The 8,692-nt window shown below is 40.3% G+C and overlaps 1 protein-coding gene across 4 annotated transcripts in view; it reads right to left on the bottom strand.

Moving 5' to 3' along the window:
• LOC118746058 (coiled-coil domain-containing protein 102A-like) overlaps positions 1-8,692 on the bottom strand; it is a 30,260-nt gene that overhangs the window by 17,055 nt on the left and 4,513 nt on the right. The gene's annotated exons all lie outside the window — the stretch shown is intronic.

Here is an 8,692-nt window from a genome sequence, read left to right as displayed (position 1 = left end):
TTAGCGGTTGCACCTTCCGTCCGGGATGGATGTCCATTGGCTGCGGAGACGCTATAACGCTGGAATGGCTGCGCAAGGTATCCCAAACCCTGAAGCCTTGGAAGGGCGCGGAAATTGTGGCAATGAATGCCACTGACGTGCCCAAACCCAGTGTGTACGTTGGGTACTTTCCGGAGCCATCAACCACTCCAGTGGACAGTATCCTTGGCCTTGTCGAGGGTCAGAACGAAGGGCTGCGGGTAGGTAGCTGGAGGGTGCTCAACAGGGTACAGAAGGGACCCACCACTGAGCTCACTCTAGCGGTTGACCCGCACTCTGCGGAGACACTCGACAGGCTGGGATACTTAGTCAATTATGGATATGGCAGGGTGCGCATCCATAAAAAAGGGAAGACGACTGAGTCGTCAGACCCGAAGGGTGCGCAGCCTGCTATAGCCAGTTCCTCCTCCGCTGCACAAAGTGCGTGCTTCAAAGAGGGACCTTGCGGTTCCAAGGACGTACCCAAGGGACTGCAAAGGTTACCTTCAGAGCAGTCAGGGGCAGCGGAGAAGGAAAAAGCACCTGTCCAGGAGTCCATAGAGCGGCCCTGCTGCTCAGAAGACACTCCTGGCACGGAAAAGAGGGTACCTTCCAGCCCAGAGAGATCAAAGGCCCCTTTCGCCCAAAATCCCTTCCGTCCTCCGCTAAATGCGAATCGGAGACAAGGTCGAGGGGAGATTTCAATGGAGGAGAAGACCCTGATGGCCACCAATAGGGGGAAAAAGATGGCCAAGCGGGCTTCAAGGCCGAAAAATGGCAAACCCCCCAAGCGATAGGCCTAGGCACATCAAGTGCCTGCAAGTGAACCTCCATCATGCAAAGGCGGCCTCTGACGTCTTATGCAGGAGGTTCAAAACAGAACTCTTGGATGTCGCATTCATCCAAGAACCGTGGGTTTTCGCCGGGGCTATTAAAGGCCTAAACGACTGTAAGATAATCTACGATACCACACACTGCAGGCCCAGAGCGGCCATATTACTACGTAATAACATGACTTTTGTTCCCATTTCAGAGTTGACACAACAGGACTTAGCTGCTGTATGGACTAAAGTGCCCACTCAAATGGGAGAACAAGAGGTCGTTCTCGCTTCAGCTTACCTCCCAGGCGACAGCTGTGAGATGCCCACAAGGGAAGTAATAGCCCTAGAGGAGTACTGCAGAAGGAGAAAGCTGAAATAATGAGCTGTGACGCCAATGCCCATCACTGTGTTTGGGGCAGCTCGGACACCAATTCTAGAGGTGAGTCATTTCTTGAATTTATCACTAAGAACAACTTATTTATTCTTAACCGGGGTAATGAGCCGACCTTTGTCAATGCTATAAGAGGGGAGGTTCTAGACTTGACAATTTCCTCAACTAGCTTGTCGACCTTTATCTCAAACTGGCATGTCTCAAATGAGGTATCTATGTCGGACCACCGGCATATTCGATTCGATATAGAAGCCCAAAGAGTAACAAACCATGTTTACAGAAATCCCAGAAAAACAAACTGGGAACTCTTTCGCCTCCACATAGAGCGGGAAGTGAATGGTTCTACCGCACCAATTTCATCCGTCTATGAACTTGAGGACGAGGCGAGAAAGTTCCAAGATGTTCTTAAACAAGGTTTTGAAGAGAGCTGCCCACTGAGAACCAAGAAGTCTCAAAGGGATGTCCCTTGGTGGAGCGATTCTCTCGGAAAACTAAGGAAAAGAGCCAGGAAACTTTTCAATAGGGCAAAGTCAACAGGTGACTGGACCGCCTACAAGTCAGCCCTAACCGCTTACAACTGTGAGCTCAGAAGGTCTAAAAGGGCTACGTGGCGTGAGCACTGCGGAAGTATTTCCTCTCTTCCAGAGGTGCATCGCCTTCAGAAGGCCCTTAAACTAGATCATCCGAAAGTCCTATGCACTTTGAAAAGACCAGATGGTACCTACACTGGCACCCCGGAAGAAACCAGCAGGCTTCTGCTAGAAACCCACTTCCCGGGATGTATTCCACAAGGCACATGTCCTTCGACAAACACGGCGAACGCTGTGTGCGCAAACAGGAGGACTAGAGGCCTAGCAGGAAGAATCGTCAGTGTGGAAAAGATATCGTGGGCCATTTCAACCTTTAGTGCATATAAATCCCCTGGTCCAGATGGTATCTTCCCATGCCTGCTGCAGCAGAGCTTGGGCTTAATATCAGGGCCACTAGTCAGATTGCTGAGAGCAAGTCTCTTACTTGCTCACATACCAACAACATGGAGTGAAGTCAAAGTGGTCTTTATACCCAAAGTGGGGAAAAACTCAGCACAACTCCCAAAGGCGTACAGGCCAATTAGCCTCAGTTCCTTTCTAGTAAAGACACTAGAAAAACTTATTGACTTTCACATAAGGGATAACTTTCTCAGGAATAAGCCTCTGTGTCAGAGTCAGCACGCATACCAGGCAGGCAAATCTACTATTACTGCAATACATAGCCTAACTCAAGTCATTGAAAAGGCATTGCGGTATAAACAGATAGCTTTGTGTGCATTCCTGGACATATCAGGTGCTTTCGACAATACGTCTTATGAAGCAATATCGACAGCTATGATACGAAAGGATATTCCTGTCCTTCTAGCGGATTGGATCATAAGCATGTTGAGGTCCAGAACCATAATAGCGGACCTAGGAGACGACAGGCAAGCAGTAAATGCCACCCGTGGCTGTCCTCAAGGGGGAGTCTTATCGCCCCTACTTTGGACACTGGTTGTTGACGAACTTCTTGAAAAGCTAAATGGCAATGGATTCAAGGCATATGGATATGCAGATGACCTAGTCATCTACGTTGTCGGCTGGCATGAGGACACAATTTGTTCCAGATTGCAAGCTGCGCTCAGTCTAACGGAAGACTGGTGTGCTTCAAAGGGATTGTCAATAAACCCGCAGAAGTCCACCGTTGTCCCATTTACCAATAGAAGGAAAGTCAACTTGACTAAACCCACTTTGGCAGGGACAGAAATTGAGTTCTCAGAAGAGGCGAAGTATCTAGGGGTAACTCTGGATAAAAGGCTCAATTGGAACTCACATCTCCTTAACATTACCAACAAGGCTAAAAAGGCGTTTTATGCCTGCCAGAGACTCCATGGTAAAACTTGGGGAATATCACCCAAACTAACGTATTGGTCTTTCAATACGGTCGTGAAACCTGTTGTCACATATGCGGCACTGGCCTGGTGGCCAAAAGCAAAGAAAGCAAGTGCGTGTGCCACCTTGAGCAAGCTACACCGCTTGATCTGTGTGGCCATCACAGGAGCTATGCGCACCTGTCCAACGGATGCCCTCGGTATAATTACAGGCATTCCTCCTCTATCTATTCTGATAGAAAAGGAGGCCTGCTGGAGCTCCATACGGCTGCCCAATGTAATCAGCATGAAGAGTGGAGATCTTTGGGGTCACTTGGAGGTTCTCAAGCCTTTTCTGGATGATCCCGCTATCAAGCTCACAGATATCATGCTACCGAAATTATCCTTTGATAAGCCCTACAAGGTCAGAATTCCTGAAAGGGACTGCTGTAAAGCGATAATATCTATGATTGACAAAGGGTCCCAAGTATGGTATACCGATGGATCAAAGATGGAAGACGGGAGTACTGGGGCAGGCGTGCTTGGACCAAGGTTCCAGAAAAGTCTGCCAATGGGCTCATACCCAACCATATTCCAGGCGGAGATCTTCGCAATCGAAGTCTGTGTTCGAGAATGTCTTCGGAGAAGGACAAACGGGGCCAGAATAAATATTATGTCGGATAGCCAGGCAGCACTAAGGGCCTTAGACTCATTTAAAACGACATCTAGGCTTGTGGACAGTTGTAAAACTCTTCTGAATAGCCTAGGAGCCCATAATAGAGTTACGCTGTGGTGGGTCCCTGGGCATGAAGGGTTTGAAGGCAACGAAAGGGCTGACTATCTCGCAAAACGTGGGGCCCAAACGCGAATGCATGGTCCCGAGCCTTTCTGCGGTACATCTATAGGATACACTGCAGAACTACTTAGGAGTTGGGAGGAATCTCAGATTGCTGCCCACTGGCGTAAGTCAAAGGGATGAGACAATCAAAGAAATTCATAACTCCTTCCAAGAGGAACTCAGAAAGACTCCGTGAACTCAGCCGGGAGGGTCTTAGGACTATTACAGGCTACCTGACAGGACACTGCAAGTTAAGGTACCATCTAAACAAAATGGGGCTTTCTGTAGAGACGGACTGCAGGTTCTGTGGGCTGGCGGAGGAAACCTCGGAGCACATTCTGTGTGACTGCCCGCGTATCATGAATAGCAGACTGATGCACCTTGGGGAACGATTGTCTTCTCCATCCAAGATTTGGAACACGGCACCCTCCAATGTGCTTAATTTCTTGAATAGCCTAAGGTTGGAGTGACCACAATCAGGGTTTAGCACAATAGATCTTTTAGGTCGCAGCGCGAGTATACCCGACGTACTAATAATATTCTTTAGAACGTTCCTGATGATATGTTAACGTATATTTCAAACGCATTCTGTTTATTCCGGCTGTGAAATAGAATTATCCGGAATGTATCTATAAAGAAACGCAGCCATTGTGAAAGAAAAATAAAACTCACAAAATAACTTTTATTTTTTGAATAAAAAATAAATAAAAAAAATTTATAAAACTCATCAGATAACAATTATTTTGTGAACGAAAAATAAAACAACAAATAAAAATTATTTTGTGAACGTAAAATAAAAATTATTATATAAAGGTTTATAGCGTGTATATTAAATTTCCCCAAAATGTTAAGCAATTCCCCAATAAAATTGAAATTGCACCAAAATATGCCCCAGTTGGCATCCCTAGCACATATATGTATGTAAGGTCGTGGACATTTATTTAACTGATAAGAAATCTACATCAGTGTTGCTCTTTTTGGTGCTTTTGAGACTAGATTTAGCTCTTTATTTTTCTATTTAGCTCCTAGCTCTTTTTTTTGGCTCTTTTCAAAACTATCTAGCACTTTTTTGGTCCAGAATGTTTTAGTTGTATTAGCTAATATAATAAAATTAAAAATCTGTTATTTCAAGTTTTGACTAAAATTCATTTAGTTTTGATGATCTCAGGCTATTTTCAATAATAAGAAAAGAAAGAATAATAAGAAAATGTACATTTCTAATGCAAATGGCGCGTAAGCAAATGGAAGTAAGTGGATTAGTTTCTACCACGTGCGCGTAAGTGCCGAAATATATGCACCCTATTTTCGTTGTAAAAGTTGTTTTCAGCATTTATATTCATAAAATTCGTTATTTTTTATAAAATTTCGGAAAATGTAAAAGCAACTTTACGTCAATAAATGAACAACTTAAAAAAAATAGCTCTTCATTTTAGCTACTATTACTATTATTTAGCTCTTTTTTCGACCGATTTAGCTCCAAACGAAATTATTTTTCTGGCAACACTGATACATACAAACATATCGCACACCGTCTTCAAAAGAGTCACGACTCAAAATTTGGCATTTTTGTAATTATACGCTAAAAATGTACACAGAGCTTTTATTTACCTTTCCGAAAAAGCTGGAGCAAATTCTTTTTATAATTTGTTGAAAAAACCTAAGGTAAAGTCGCCCTTGCCCATATGATTAGCATGTGCTACGAAATAGTTTCTCGCATTTTCTGACGAACGTATTATTTTGAGTTGTGACTCTTTTGAAGACGGTGTGCGATATGTGTATTTAAGTATAAAGTGAGAACTAATTCATATTCTCCCGAATGACCACGATCAACGAATACCTCCAAACATCTACATAAGTAAATGTGTAAATATGCATGAATGAATACTTGTATCAACCCAGTGCGATAATTTGCAGTGTTTTTCGACGTCGTAAAGTTTATGGAGTACGTATGTGAAAAAATAATATGTATGAAATTAATTTGAGTAGGTTTCCAGACTAGGGTGGTCCAAACATGCATGTGAAAAAGCAAAGTCGGATTGGTCTTTTAACGAAAAAAATTATACTCCTGTTTTTTACTTTGAAATCATATTTAGAGGTCGCTCCAAGCGCTCAAAGTTTTAAATATTTTTTATCAGGAAAAAAACATTTTTCGTGAAAATGGTATAGAATTCTTGAAAATCACTCTTTTCCGATCAGAAAACTCCGTTTCTCTTCTCGTCCCAGTGGGAAAATAGGATTCCATTACTTTTTTCTACCAAGAAAAGATTAACAACTACGGTTGAAGGAAAAGATGCATCGCGATGTAAACAAGCGGATGATGTGTAGCTTTGAAGCGATAAACAAAACAAAAAGTTAGAAAACTAACTCAAGTATGTTTTTTGTTCTCGTTATCTCAACAGCTGCTGTAGCCGAATGGATGCGTGTTCGACTGCCGTGTTGTTGGTCACGGGTTCAAAACCTGTGGCACGGACTTTATTTTTTATTTTTATTTATTTTTATTCTATTTGTAGATTCTATTTATAGTTTCGTAAAGCGACATGCGACACTTTACTTTCGTATGACATCGCTTGCATCTTTTCGTGCGTAAGTTATAGGGGCTATCCATTACTTTTTGCATTCCTATAGATTACCTTTTGCCACTGGGGTACACTAAACGCACATGTGGTAGTATGCCCTCTAGGAAAAGCTTTAGTTACATATGTACATTCGAGACATTTGAAAATCAAGCTTTAGATGTTTAAGAATGATCCATATTGTGGGATATATGTATGCATATATGTAGTTATGTACATAGTACATATCGTTACCTTAATTCACAAAAGCCTTAACCAACACTTTTTTGGAATTGCGTTTTTCACAGATTTTAGTTGGTTGTATTAAAATGCACCTTCAGTAAAAATTATAAAGTGTTAGTACCAAAAAAAACAGAGTTACATGCCACTTTTTAAAAACGTAGATTTATCCTCTGAAATCGTTAACTGACGTGAAAATTTGTGCAGAAAACGAAACTGCTTTCAGGCTCTTCAAAACTATTCTTTTTTCTTATTTTTGCATTTTTGTAAAATATTTTCCAGAATGTCACTTTTTTAAAAGTAAGTAAAAGGATTGAATAAGTTTACAAACTGTTAGAAAAAGGTATATTAACCAATAAGCATTGTGCTGATTTTTAACATTAAATGCATGCTTTTTAAACATTTGCCTATCACTTTGAATCTCATTTATCACATAAGCTAATGTTGAAGTTTTTTCCACCTTCTTCATGACATCTTTCATGGTTTCAAGGTGGTTCTTCTTGGGAGGCAGGTTTTTGTTTAATCTTTCTTCGGCGTCAATTTCCCATATATGCCATTTGAACACTTTTGGAGAAATAAGCTATTTAAATAAAAAATAATTTTTTACCTAAAAGTGACATTCTGGAAATATTTCAAATTGTTTTTTTTTTCTAAGTCTTATATCACGAAAATAAAAAAGGAAATCATTTAAAATCCTTAAGCATTGGTAATTATCTTATTTTTAGTGTTTTTTGCATAAAAGACTGGGTGACATTCAGGAAATATTTAGCCATACTAACCATAGTGTAATGATAGATTCACTTAACAACACAAAATAATTACTTTTATTAAGTTATTTCTTATGTGATTCGATCAACAACTTTTTTGGCTTCTTAACTGCAATACACTTGGGCAAACAAAACAACTACTATCACGGCAAAATTAAAAAGTGACATTCAGGAAAATTCGGAGGGACAATATTATAATAGAAAGCCACGCTAATGTTGATACAATTTTCCAGGTGAAAATATAATAAAACAATAAAAGTTAAGGTGGTCATTCACAAACAGTAACGCCTTTTTTCATTGTTTCTTTGTTCAAACTTTTTTTCATGTTGATTGTCGAATAACCTGAGCGGGGACAAATATTTTTATATGGAGTAGGTAAAATATATCAAAGAAATACCGTTCGCAAAAGAAAACCAAACGGCTTACAATAATAAAAAAACAGCTATGTTGGTGGCTTATTATTTGGATTGTTTAATGCTGTTTTTGACTTTTCGTTTCGCCACCATAAAAAAATTTAAAAATGCTCCCTTGGCACTTAAAAACTTAACTTAGAAATCAAAAATCTATTATTTTCCAAGTTTCTGATTGAAGTTGCTTTTTTGGGTAACTACATACACGTGCAGCTCATTTGCCAGATATACCATTTTCAAGTCAAGTCTTGCATAACCGAGCCTTTAGGGCCTTTGTGAATTAAAGTAACGATATGTAGGTGACAACTGACTCTGCGGAAATAAGCCCATAAAGTCAGCAAGAGTTTTTGTTGAATAGAAATTAGATAGCTAGTAGCCTGCTGAATTCCTTATGGATATGGTTATTGTTATTCTATCATATTCTACTATTTTTTTTTAATTTGTCGGGTTAAAACAGTATTTATATTGCAGTAGAAACAATGTTATTATACAACTGACCTCGAATTTCGGGACAAATGTCAAAAGCTATTCACAATCTTTCCTGACCGCATAGAAAGGTTCAAAAATACACAACTCGGAAATCAGATCCGAAAATATAATTGCTTGCTGATCGCAGAGATTCAACCCAGTTAATACAAAAACAGGTATAACAGTAGTTTTCTAGTTGAAGAATATAAACATGAAGAGAAAAATAATTGCATTAATTGAAGATAATAAATCTTACGAATAGATTTATGCAAAAAGTCGATCTACATTTTTTTTATTTGTGCGCCTTT

Source organism: Rhagoletis pomonella, unplaced genomic scaffold (genome assembly GCF_013731165.1).
Source record: "Rhagoletis pomonella isolate Grant_MI unplaced genomic scaffold, Rhpom_1.0 Rhpom_scaffold_00010, whole genome shotgun sequence".
NCBI classification, from domain to species: domain Eukaryota; kingdom Metazoa; phylum Arthropoda; class Insecta; order Diptera; family Tephritidae; genus Rhagoletis; species Rhagoletis pomonella.
The sequence above is the reverse complement of the archived record's forward strand: the minus strand, read 5'-3'. Positions and strand labels throughout refer to the sequence as shown.